We start from the raw sequence: 11,466 nt of genomic DNA on the forward strand, positions 1-11,466 counted from the left end.
CTCACTTGCTCATTAAATGACACCCAGCTGTTTATTATCCACACTACCTGTGTTTCTCAGAGGACACAAACTGCCTAACTATGCAGATATGAACTCGTATGTGAACAACAGTCATAAGTCAATTTATGAAATTTTACTTGTCTAACCTAATTGAATCTACCCCAGACAGCAATAACACTAAAGAAAAAAGGAAATTTACAGCCTCTGTTCCCTTTTTCATAAAAAGCTCAGCTCTGAGTATAATACACCAGGGCAATATTTGAATGCTACAGTGCACAGATGCAGTCACACAGAAAATTAGAACTCTCCAAATTAAAAAAAAAAATAAAATAAAGAAGCTATAGCACATAGCTGCATCAGTACCAGCTCAAGAGTGGAAAAGTACTTCATCTGCTTAGCCCCTTTCTACTCTGTTGGTGACGTCAACCAGGCACTAATGAAAGCCCAATTAGCATATCACCTTGTGTGTTTGAATGTACAATTGGAGCAGCTGACGATTCTCTCCTGAGACTCTAAATAACCACCAAAGCTGAGCCAGAGCTGCTGCTTGGTTGGGAAGATTTAGCTTCAAAACAGACCCAGTTCCCTGTGCAACACAAATGAATATGCCAATGGCAGAAAAAAACCCAACCCAGAGCACATGGATTTCTCTGAGGAAGGCAATACAATGCAGCTCCAATTTTGAACAGCATTCATTTGGCACTCATTGTAGAATAAAAGCTGTAATTCCTAGTAGGGTTTGAAAATTGCATTGACTATTTGCTCCCGAAAAAACAGAGTACAGACCTTGGTGAACTTTAGGAAAGCAGCATCCTTGTCAATGCCTGTTTTCCAGATAACAGTGACTGAAGAGCAAACAGCCATGGGACAGAAAGTGCATCCTTCTGCTCTAAAACATGTTGCAATCAGCCAACATAGAAAAGAAAGGGAATTTGTAGACCATTCAGCTTCAGACATGGACTGGACTCACTGGTAGGGAAGGCTCTATGATTTCAGGGCTCTTTCACTCCCTTTGGTCCCTATTTAGCCACCAGTGTCCAAGGGAGAACATCAATGGATGTCTCTCATCCCATCTCCTTACCTGAACACCCACAGCAGCTGTTTGTCCCATAAGCACAGATGTGAGGGCTGCCATCCAGGGAGCCACAAGTCATTCTCAGCACAGCAATGCACCAACTGGCACAGGATTTCAAATTACCAAAATGAATAGTAGGGGTGGAGATGAAACATGAGGTCATAGAGAAACCTATTGAAACACTGCAATATTGACAGAAAGGAGAGAAAAAAATGAAAGGCCTAAGTCTTTAGCAAGAACTTGCCTATTCAACTTCCTGTACAGGGACTGAAAGCAGGACCAGAGGCTCCTGCCAGACCTTAGAGAAATCCTAAAGGGCACCACTGTTTTGTAGCATTTGAGAGCTAGAAACTGAAAACTGTCTCTGTCAATCCAACAGCAATGACAGGGGAGTACAGTGCTCTGAGCAAGAACTTCAACCCTGACCTAGATAAAAAGTTATCTAAAAGAAACAGGAATTCAAGCCCAGCAGGACTTCCTTGGAGTCTCCGTTGAAATTACAAGATTACTTATGAGGTTCAACTGGATTGATAGAGTGCTGGCATTGATCTTTTTGCCTAAATGGACAGAAATCAAACCCCAAGCACAGGAAATACACCAAGAGCACCCCTTCAATTCCCATACATGAAGACCTTCTGCCCACTCTCTATTCCCTTTAAATACCAGGTATTCCTGTCTGGCCATGACAGTCAGAGGGCACAAAACAGCCTGGCATCAGAGAATGCCTCACAAGCAGACAGAACCATAACCAATTTAAAAGGGCTCTGTTAAATGAGAACATGTCCTTGAGTGATTTTCAGCCTCAAACCATCCTCTTAGTCATAGCTGATCACATCAACATGCATCAGGTTTTGCACAAAAAAGGCAAAATGCTAACAAGACAAATAGCTAAATAACACTGCATTTAAGTCTTTATTAAATATGGCTACAGTGTGTACAGATGGAATTAACACCTGGGCTTTGATTTGGCAAGCATCCTCTACAATGCTTATATACAAGCCAGTGAATCTTTGTTTCACTGTTGTTTCTCCTTAGTATTCACAAACTCCAGAGATGTCCTTCAGTTTCTCCCCCACCCTTGGGATTATCAAATGTTTTATAGCTCTGCAAACCTTAGCATGGCCAAACACTGCAGCTGTAGATGAAAGAAAATTATCTTCAAGGTGCTTTCTCTCAGCAGGATCTTCATTTTCTTACCTGGGGTGGGTAGACTTAGAGAGCCAGGATGAGAGAGCAGGGCCCCATTCCAGAGTGCAGAATAAGAGCACAGACTCGATATAACAGCTCCTTCCAAGTGGTAATCAGACTTCTAAATGATCTATGGGAAAAGGAGACAGTATTGAAAAGCTTTAACACTGGGCTGTGCTACTTCTTGCCAAATTATATATTTCATACCATTTCTCATGAGAAATATTATTTTGCTAATTATGTCTAATGATTTTTTATGGTAGAAATATTCCAAAAGATTTTACATTCATTCTCACAGCACTAAAAAGAAACTGTCATGTTGATCTAAACCCATATTTAACCTTTGTGGCAAATAAAGAGGGACTTCCAGGTTGTGATTTTTAAAAATCCATACTTCAACAGAAATACATTCTATTTTCTGTTCTGAAAAAAAACACAAATTCGTGTTTTGTCTGAAAACTTCCTTTCATTAAATCATAAAGTAAAGCAGACCAGAAATATAAGTTGATCTATTCCCATTTAGCATTCAATAAACTCAGTAAACAGCAGAAATTAGGAAAAGGAACACCAGATGCATAAACAACAAAGTAAAATTGACATCTAATGATATTTATTTCAATTCTTGAAATAGAATCTGAGACCAGCATTTTTAAACAATCACTCTATGTATTATAATAGGAGAGTGTTTCTTTTTGATAAGTTGGCAAATCAATTCCAACAAACAGATATTTGAACAGTGCAGCAATCCCAACCAGATCTGATCTTTGGAAAAGTTTCCTTCTCAACCTCAGAATCCCCCAGAAATACCTAGATAAGATCAAAAACAACAGCAGTAACACAACCGAGGCAATCGCCACGAGATCTTCGACCCAGAGTGATTTAGAGACGCGGGGTGTAAGATTTAAAGGTCTTCTTGTCCCTTTTCAGGCCATAAACACCTGCACCGAGTGGGAGTGAACTGTAACCAAATCTAAAGGCATAGCTTTGCATTCCTTATGCATCAGCAGCTCCCACTAAACTTCCAAAATGCCCCCAATGTGCCCTGCAAAAACACACAGCCAGCTACAGCCTCCCTTATTCTAGAGGAAACGGAATTGAAATGCAGTACAGTCAGCAGTTCCATCCAAGTAAAATGAAAGGAGAACTGAGCTTTCTCTTTCAAAATTAACAGAGTGATTTGCAAGCTGTAATGGAGAGTTCCTGCTTCCCCTTCCTGGGGGGCTGGATAATGCATCTGCACGGGGAGTATCTGGGAATCTAGAAGTATCCACTTCTCAAAGACTGCTTACTTGAAATAACTAATCTGAACCAATGTAACTCCACAATTGATTCTTTCTTTGCTTCCAGTGGTTGCCCTTATCAACTTACAGTGCACATTTCTAAAAATCATAGGTTTCTTTGTTTGCTTCCAGAAAAAACACTTATTTTAGATAATCTTGCCTCCACAAAGTAATTTTTCAATTTCCTAAAGGCACAGCAGTGACTGAAGAAATGTCTGATTACCCATAAAATGCCTCCTGACAGCTCAGATTAATTACTAAATTATCACATTTAAATTTTTCATGTGCACAGGGCAATTACTTTTATGAATTATTGTTAGCAATGTTTCACTAAATCTGAATGAATTTTTAAAGGATTCTAATTGCCACTTAGATGGCCCTTATAACTCTCATTTTAAAAGCTTTCATGTCTTTTGGTCATAGTTACCTGTGTTCAACACAAACATGTTCTCCCTTACATTTTAAATCATTGAAAATTATTCACATCAGAAACAGAAATATGAAGCTGGTGGTGCTACATAAGCAGATAGACTGCACAGTAAAAGTGATTCATAGCCAAAGTCTTGAGAATGAATAATTATCTGTAACCCTCACTCGGAGCTCTTGCGTCAAGTTACATTATTCATTTGGTTTTGGCAGGAGAAATTAATGAATTCCAACTTGACAGACACCTTCAAAAATTATAAATTCTTCAAGCAGTTGGGCCAAACTAAACCTTTAATATGTCCAGGGAGAGAAAAAAATAGAGGTACACAAGGAGTGTTTTTTTTCCCCCACCGGAATTTTAAAAATCACAGGTACAAATACATATTCAGAAAGGACAGGTGAGTTTTAAATTACACCACTAATACGGGCTGGAGCTCTGACTTGTGTCCCAGTGGAGTGTCATCAGGAAATTTCATTAGCACAATCTATTTTTTATGCCAAGGTTGCTAATGAAAGTGATAAACAAGATCAGAAATAAACTAATGATTGATGTACTCCCCCAACAAAATCCAGCTAGATGTTTCTCTTTCAAGTGCCACATTTTGTGTATGTTCTTCATCCAACTGCTTGCCCACTTTAGAGATTTTTCTATTTTTCTTTTCATTTTCACTGTTCACTATCAGTTTGTTGAGAGGCAGCAAATGAAATACTCCTTTGAGAACCAGATGGATTAATGCTTTTTTAATTCTTTTGTCTAGAAATCAAAGATCAAGATAACAGGAAAGAAACAGAAAAGGCTGTCTACCCTGTCTTCTTGTGCACAAGGAATGAAGTCTTCACCACTAAGGTCCAAGGGAGACATTTGAAGAAGGTCCCATCAAAACAGTGATATTGAAAAACAGCCCATAAAAATGGCTCACATTTCTTAAATTATATGTGAAGCAAACACCCCATTAAAATCTAAGACTCTGATTACCTTGCTGGTTTTCTTGCTGGCTGAATGCAGCAATGTGGGCAATCCAGTGAACTTCATCTCTGCCCCCTTTTTCAGTGGAGAGTGCAGAGTGGAAAACATGTGGCAAGCCTACTTCTGTAAAGATTTTGAAATCTTCCAATGAATGTGCTGCAAGCCATTTTTAAGCAATATTCATCTTCTGCAACAGCAAACCTATTTCACTGTGACCTTCAACAAAGGCCAAAGCCTGAGGGATGGTTGCCAGCACCAAGTTACGCTTCAATATCCAACCTTGCAGAGGATCCAAAAGGGATTTTCATCTGCATCTAAACTCTAATTAGCAGCTCTCAAAGCTGTGTTTGATATCTTTATTCCAACAGTCAATATCAGCCCTTAATACTTGCCCATATTGCTGTCCAAAATACACAGCTATGGATGAAGAATATGAATTAAATGCTTGAAAAAGTAAGTCCAGCAAAAACTGCCACCTGCAAGAAATATTCCACTGTATCACAGAGGCAAGGACAGGTCAAGCTGGGCTGAAGCTGAGCCAAGGGAGCAGTAAACTGCCAATGTTATTCCCCAATTCCCAGTGCTCCCACTGACCTAAGTGGCTTAATGAATTCTGGTTTTCTGATCAGATCCAATACAGCTGAGCTGGGCTCTTGCTTCAGCATTACTGGCATGCTTAGATACAGAGAAATGGTATTTAAGAATTGCGGAGTGATGTAAAAGAATTCCAGGTTGCTAAGAAAACTGCCTGTGTACAGGAAGAGTTGGGTTTTTCCCCCTCATACAGGGGGTACATCTTAGCATTTCTAAAGATCCTCAACATTTTGCAAATTAGAATCCTACCATAAAAACTGAAAAGGTTTGAAGAAGCTACCTCAACACATTCTCTTTCCTTCTCTTCTCCAGTTTTTCACTTCAAATTCCTGCCAGATGAGTCATACTGAATGTCTCTCCAAAAACTTTGAGGATTCTCTCCCACTTATTTTGAGAAAAGTTTTTCATTGCAAAGAACACTATTTTTACCAATTAACACCTTGTTAACAATCCTAACAAAGTTAATTGCACAGTTTTTGCTAGGTTTTCCCAATTACAATGATAGCTATTTGAAAAATGGAGGCTTTTCCCTTTGAACTATCAAGTACATCACCCAGACATTAAAATTAACTGCATGCATTTCTTAAAAAACATTACAGTGACAAGAACAAAAACAAAACCTGAATGGTGCCTGTCCTCCTCCTGTGAGGAGAGGACTTCTTCCTCACCACACATGGAGTACAGCAGACTGTCCTTGGCACAACAGTAAATAACAAGCAGTGGACAGGGGTTTATTTAAGAGCTTTTACCCAGCCTGATTATCTAACATTGTCTTCACTTGTTCTCATCCAAGCTTCATAGGTTCACCAAGACCTGACTGCCCCCTCCCCAGAGGAAGATCATTGCTAGCCTGAGCAAGGTAGGCAGAAAGTTCTTCCAGTTCTTGCAATGCAGCTGTTTGCAGCCACCAGCCTCAGGCATGACTGGCCAGTGTGTCCCTGCACATCCTCAAGCATTTGTCTCCATACAGCTCACTGATTTCCAGGATCTACACACACATCCAGGACCTGTGCTCCAGCCAGAATCTCCACCCATGTCTTTTCATGTAATCTTTTTGGGAAGCCAGCACCAAAAGCCTGTGTTCCTCCCAGTCTAAAGCAGAAGCATGACATCTGATCAGCCTCCTTGTTGCTGGTTCTTTCTCAGGGCTTATTAATTGTAGGGTTTGGGTTCTTAATTGGAGGATTTGGCATGTGCCACTATATCAGAATTTACAACTGAGTAATAGCAACTGCAGCCAGCAAGCAGCAGGCTGCTGCTTCAGAGTGCAAAAGTTCAGTTTCAGACACACAGCTATCTGCCAGCTGCACGTGCTCACAGTTCAGGCTATTCCTTCACCTGAGACACAGACAGATAGGTTATGGCCATGCTGAGGCAAAGTGGAATCTGCAGATGGTTTCCACGCAAGAGCCACCTCTCTCAGGAGACCCACATGGTAACTTGATTAGGTCATGTGTCATCCCCAGTCTCAGTTAACTCCCAACACATGCTCTGGAGTCAGTTCAAAAGAAATCAAATTGCCATCATCCAAAAGGCACTGCAGCCTGTGGATGGATTTCTCTACTGAGAACAACTGGATCAGGCCCCAGTCTGGGGCTGTCACAGTGTCTGGGTGTTTGTCAGGGCTGCTCCACATGCAGCCACAGCAAAGCACTGGCAAGGCAGCACAAAACCACAAGCCCCAATTCATTGTGATTTTTTATATCTCAGTAGGAAAGAAGCAATTAAAAGTATCATAAGAATACTCCCAAGTGGATTTTAAAAAGTTCTGAAGCTGGTTAAAGCTTTTATTCAATACTGACAATGGTTATTCTGAATAGCTCAGAGTAGGGAGATTTAAAGGCTTAAATAAGGCCAAATGACAGTCAGGAAAACCCAGAAAAGCTTTAGGCCTTCTACAGGATCTATTTTGTTCTAGCTGGATCAGTAGACATAATGAAACTTTATCTGCCTCATATCCTTAGGCTATCAAAGCTAAAAACCACTATCTTATTAACTTAGTGTTTTACCAACACTGAGAATCTGACTTCATGAACATGTTTCCTGTTAGAAAGGAGGCAAAAACCAGGTGGAACCACATGCTAGAAGACTCATCATACTATTTATACTTCAGAAAAGATACTTGCTTTCCATGGGAACTCAGAGCTATCCATTGGCTTTAAGTTTATGAGTTAAGTGCCTTTTTAGAGATTTCAAATAAGACAACATGCAATGTGTCTGGTTAAACCATTTCTCCCCCAACAAATAAATAGTCTATCTGCTGAGTTTCAGTGGCAGAAACTTCCTTTAACACCCAAATAGATGCATATTATACCTACACCAAGAGAAGAGGCCACTTTATCCTGCAGCTTCCATCTTTTGAGTTGTGCTTCCCCCACTGCAGTACCCCAGTAGCTCAGAAATCTCACAACAGAACTCCTCTCCTCAAGACTGGGGATATTCCATCATTCTTAGCTTACAAGTAAGGCATTTAGGCAGCATGACATGACTGATCAACCTAAAGACACATGAGGCCTACAAATTGCTGTGATTTTAATTTCATTCACCTGTGCCCCAAGCTGATGGTTCTCAGTTCAGAGCAGCCCCTCCCAGGGGCTGATTGTTGCCCTCCATGGTTCATTTTGGATGGCCCTGTTCCTGCACTACTGATAAAACTATTATCCATCACTTTATTAGTCCTCTGTTCACTAAGAAGTAAGGAAGGAGTGTTGAGAGCTAAAAATCCCCCAAACATGGTTCTATACATCATGGACAGTCACAACTAATAGCCTTGACATGAGGACTAGCAAGAGACAACAGTAACAACATTAGAAAAAACAATTAGACTCAGTCCAGCCATGCACTGCCACTTCCTCTTTTTTTAAGTAGCACATCCCTGCCTCTTTAATTACAGCAGGCAGGATGTGAACAGATGCTTACTGCAGCCAGCAGCCCAATGATTCAAATTTTTTGCAAATCCTTTAGGTAGCTGACTCAGGTAAATAAGATGTGCAGATTCCCCCCAACTGATTAACCACTGGACTCACACAAGCTTGGCTCATTGACCACAGATGTTGGGAATACAAATGTCCTCAGATGACAGCTCTGTCCTCAGTTTCATCATCATTTTGGGTTGAAAACAAAAATGTCCGCATTTGCTGACATCTTGTCTGGAGTTGGGACAAAATACTCCAAATCAGTAGGAGGTGAGGAATTCTTTCATGAAATGAATCACAGGTTGAAATTATTCAAATAATAAAAAAGAAAAGCAGAGCTCAAGATATAGGCAACAGGGATCACCAGCCTGCAATTCTCCAGATAAAGCCTACAGATTTATGTACTGCTTACAAATGTCTCCATTACAAGGCCTGGCTCTCCAACTACCTCCCAAGGAAACAAAATCCACACAGATCTCCAGTGATATACAAGCAGCATGTGAATTCAATTTCTTTAATAATCAAACCTAAGTCCCTAGCAGTTTCAGCTGTCATGTCCATTTCTAGCTTCTACAGACACTTTATCAGCCTTTACTTCCAGAGCTGATGTCACACAACACATCTGCTGGTTACTGCTGTGAAAACGTCCCAGTTTCACACCTTCCCAAAGGCAGATCCTTCAAAATCCTGTGCTACAATATGCAAGTGCCTCTTGACAGCTTCTCCAGCCATAAGTGGGCACAGTTCTAGAAAAACTGAATGGATCTTGCAAGCTTTCCTCTCTCATCACATCTGTGTTTTTTCCTGCCAAATATTTCACCCTGTTCTCCCTCTTCAGCCTCTCTCTTATCCATACAAACAATTCCCTCTCTGGTAAAGATGAGGCTTTCATAACCCACTTGCTGATGGAGGAAAACAGAAATAGAATTAACCACCACATGCCTTTTTCCTTGCTTACTTGAAAGACACCATAGATTTTTTTCTTCAGCTCTGACTAAATTGATTTGAACAATGAAAAGGTATATACAAGCATTTGGATGCCAACCATAACAAAACAAGCATTTATATTTAGCATGGAAATTATGGAAGAAATTAAGCCATGCTAATTGCCTAAACTCAAATTCCCTGGGATTTTACAGGTATTTTCATCACAGCACGTGTTGCAGTTGAGATAGCCACAATACGCAGAGTATCACCATACAATTTCAGAAGGTTTTGAGCACTCACCCATATAGAGTAACACCATACCTCACAAGAAGGCTTCAGGTATCTACCGATACAGAGCAACACCACTTCAGAAGGCTTCAAGGATCTATCCTCCTTGCTCTTTAGCCCAACCTTTTATACCCCTCATGTTCATACACTGCACCTGTGTGCCCTCTGATCCCATTGGTGGTTGGTCAGTGCCCCTGGACACTCCCTGTCTCGTTGCTTTCAATGCTGTCCACCTGCTTTTCACAGCTGTAGCCCATTAGGGATGAGGTTTGGCTGCAGCCCCTCTCCCAGTTACCACAAACAGTGTGCCTACATTAAGACTCATAGGCTGCAAGGTGCTGAGCATCTCTACAAACTTCATTCACCTGGGAACAGCCAGTGAAAGAGATGAGGAATGCAATTTGTGGGATTAGATTTGTGGGATTAGATTTGTGAGATTAGATTTGTGGGATTAGACCCTGAGAATGGTAGCATAATGCAGACGGCCAGACCCAAAGACTGTCCAAGGCAGTAAGTCTCCTCCTTCAGGCATAGAAAATTGGATTTAGGGAGTGGCATCAAAACATGTACTTGTCATTCAGTATTTTACATCTCATTGTTGGTGTCCAACATTTAGCTCCTGTCAAGCCAACAGACCTTAATGGCATTTGTCAGCCACTTAAATTCATGACTCCATGTAGTCCAGTTGCTTGAAAGACAAACATTTGCTGGTGTAAAGGAAGGAAAGGGAAGCAGGGGAAGTGGAAGGAAGCCCTCATTCTGGATTAGTAAAGAGTGTTAAAAGAGAAAACTGCATTGCTAGTCACTCTCTCTGGAAAAAATAAAATTATAACACACGTTCCCATCTTTCATCTGCAAATGCAGACCCTGCAGTGACTTTTCAGATTCACAGATTGTAGTATCACCCCACCCTTACCAATTAGCCTCCAAATGATTTCCCAGGTCCCAGAAATCAGAGCGGAGTTATCATTAGTGCCCAGCACTAATACAGTATTTCAGCACTCTAAACATTTAACAGGAGAAATTACCTAAATGATTATAAGAAAAACTACTGATTCTTAGCCTTGCTAAAATAAACAGTACTATTTGTTATCCTATTATAATACAAAGACTGTGTTTCCTATTTCATTCTGGTGCCATTTTCCCTTCTTCTAAATGATCATGAGACCAAGATGGAAGGAGGGAAGAGTCTTGTAAAATGCTAAATCTACAGGAACTGAGGTTGCTTAGCACTCCAGAGAATACAGACAAATGACAGTAAAACAAATAGACACAAAGGAAGAAAGTGGAGTTGTTATACAGTCCTTACCAGTCTTGCTGTTTTCTATTGGATTTTCATCACTGAAAGATTGAACAAAGGCATAAAGGATTTACTCCTGAAAGGTCACAGAATTTGCAGGCTAACAACCAAAACGATTCTCTTAACACTGCTACTTCCCAAAGTGTTTGGTCACACCCAGGCTGAGCAGAAGTGAAGTGCTCTGCTCACAAATCCTACTAATCGATAAAAGGGCAGCGTCCTGCAGAGGAATCAAACCCAAAGTGGGACACAAACTGAAGGGCTTGCAGGGGAAAATTAAAAACTCCACATAAATGAGGCTCAGCTTGATGCCTTGTATCCTTGGCAGGGTGACCAAAACTGCAGTTTAGACACAAGATGAGTGCAAAGGAAAGTCTGTGAGAACAGAAATTGCACTATTTATTAAATATGTTACTTTTTATCTACATGTGGGTATAAAATAAAAAGAGGAGGAGAGAACTATGCTATGGGACTCGCCCAGAAAGGCAGTGGCAGAAAAACCCATT

The 11,466-nt window shown here is 40.6% G+C and overlaps 1 long non-coding RNA gene across 3 annotated transcripts in view; it reads right to left on the bottom strand.

Moving 5' to 3' along the window:
* The window catches only part of LOC146768056 (uncharacterized), a 75,279-nt gene extending 64,656 nt beyond the window's left edge, over positions 1-10,623 (bottom strand). The window contains exons 1-2 of one of the 3 annotated variants that reach the window (XR_014954035.1): positions 9,673-10,623; positions 2,273-2,393 (exon numbers count right to left, since the gene is read on the bottom strand). This is a non-coding gene — a long non-coding RNA (uncharacterized LOC146768056). Of the gene's footprint in view, positions 1-2,272; positions 2,394-4,945; positions 5,073-9,672 lie in introns of those variants that run through there. The other 2 variants (XR_014954034.1, XR_014954036.1) reach the window with 2 other exon arrangements.
* Between the last annotated feature and the right edge of the window lie 843 nt (positions 10,624-11,466).

This window comes from Lonchura striata, chromosome 3 (genome assembly GCF_050655825.1).
Source record: "Lonchura striata isolate lonStrDom1 chromosome 3, ASM5065582v1, whole genome shotgun sequence".
NCBI lineage: Eukaryota > Metazoa > Chordata > Aves > Passeriformes > Estrildidae > Lonchura > Lonchura striata.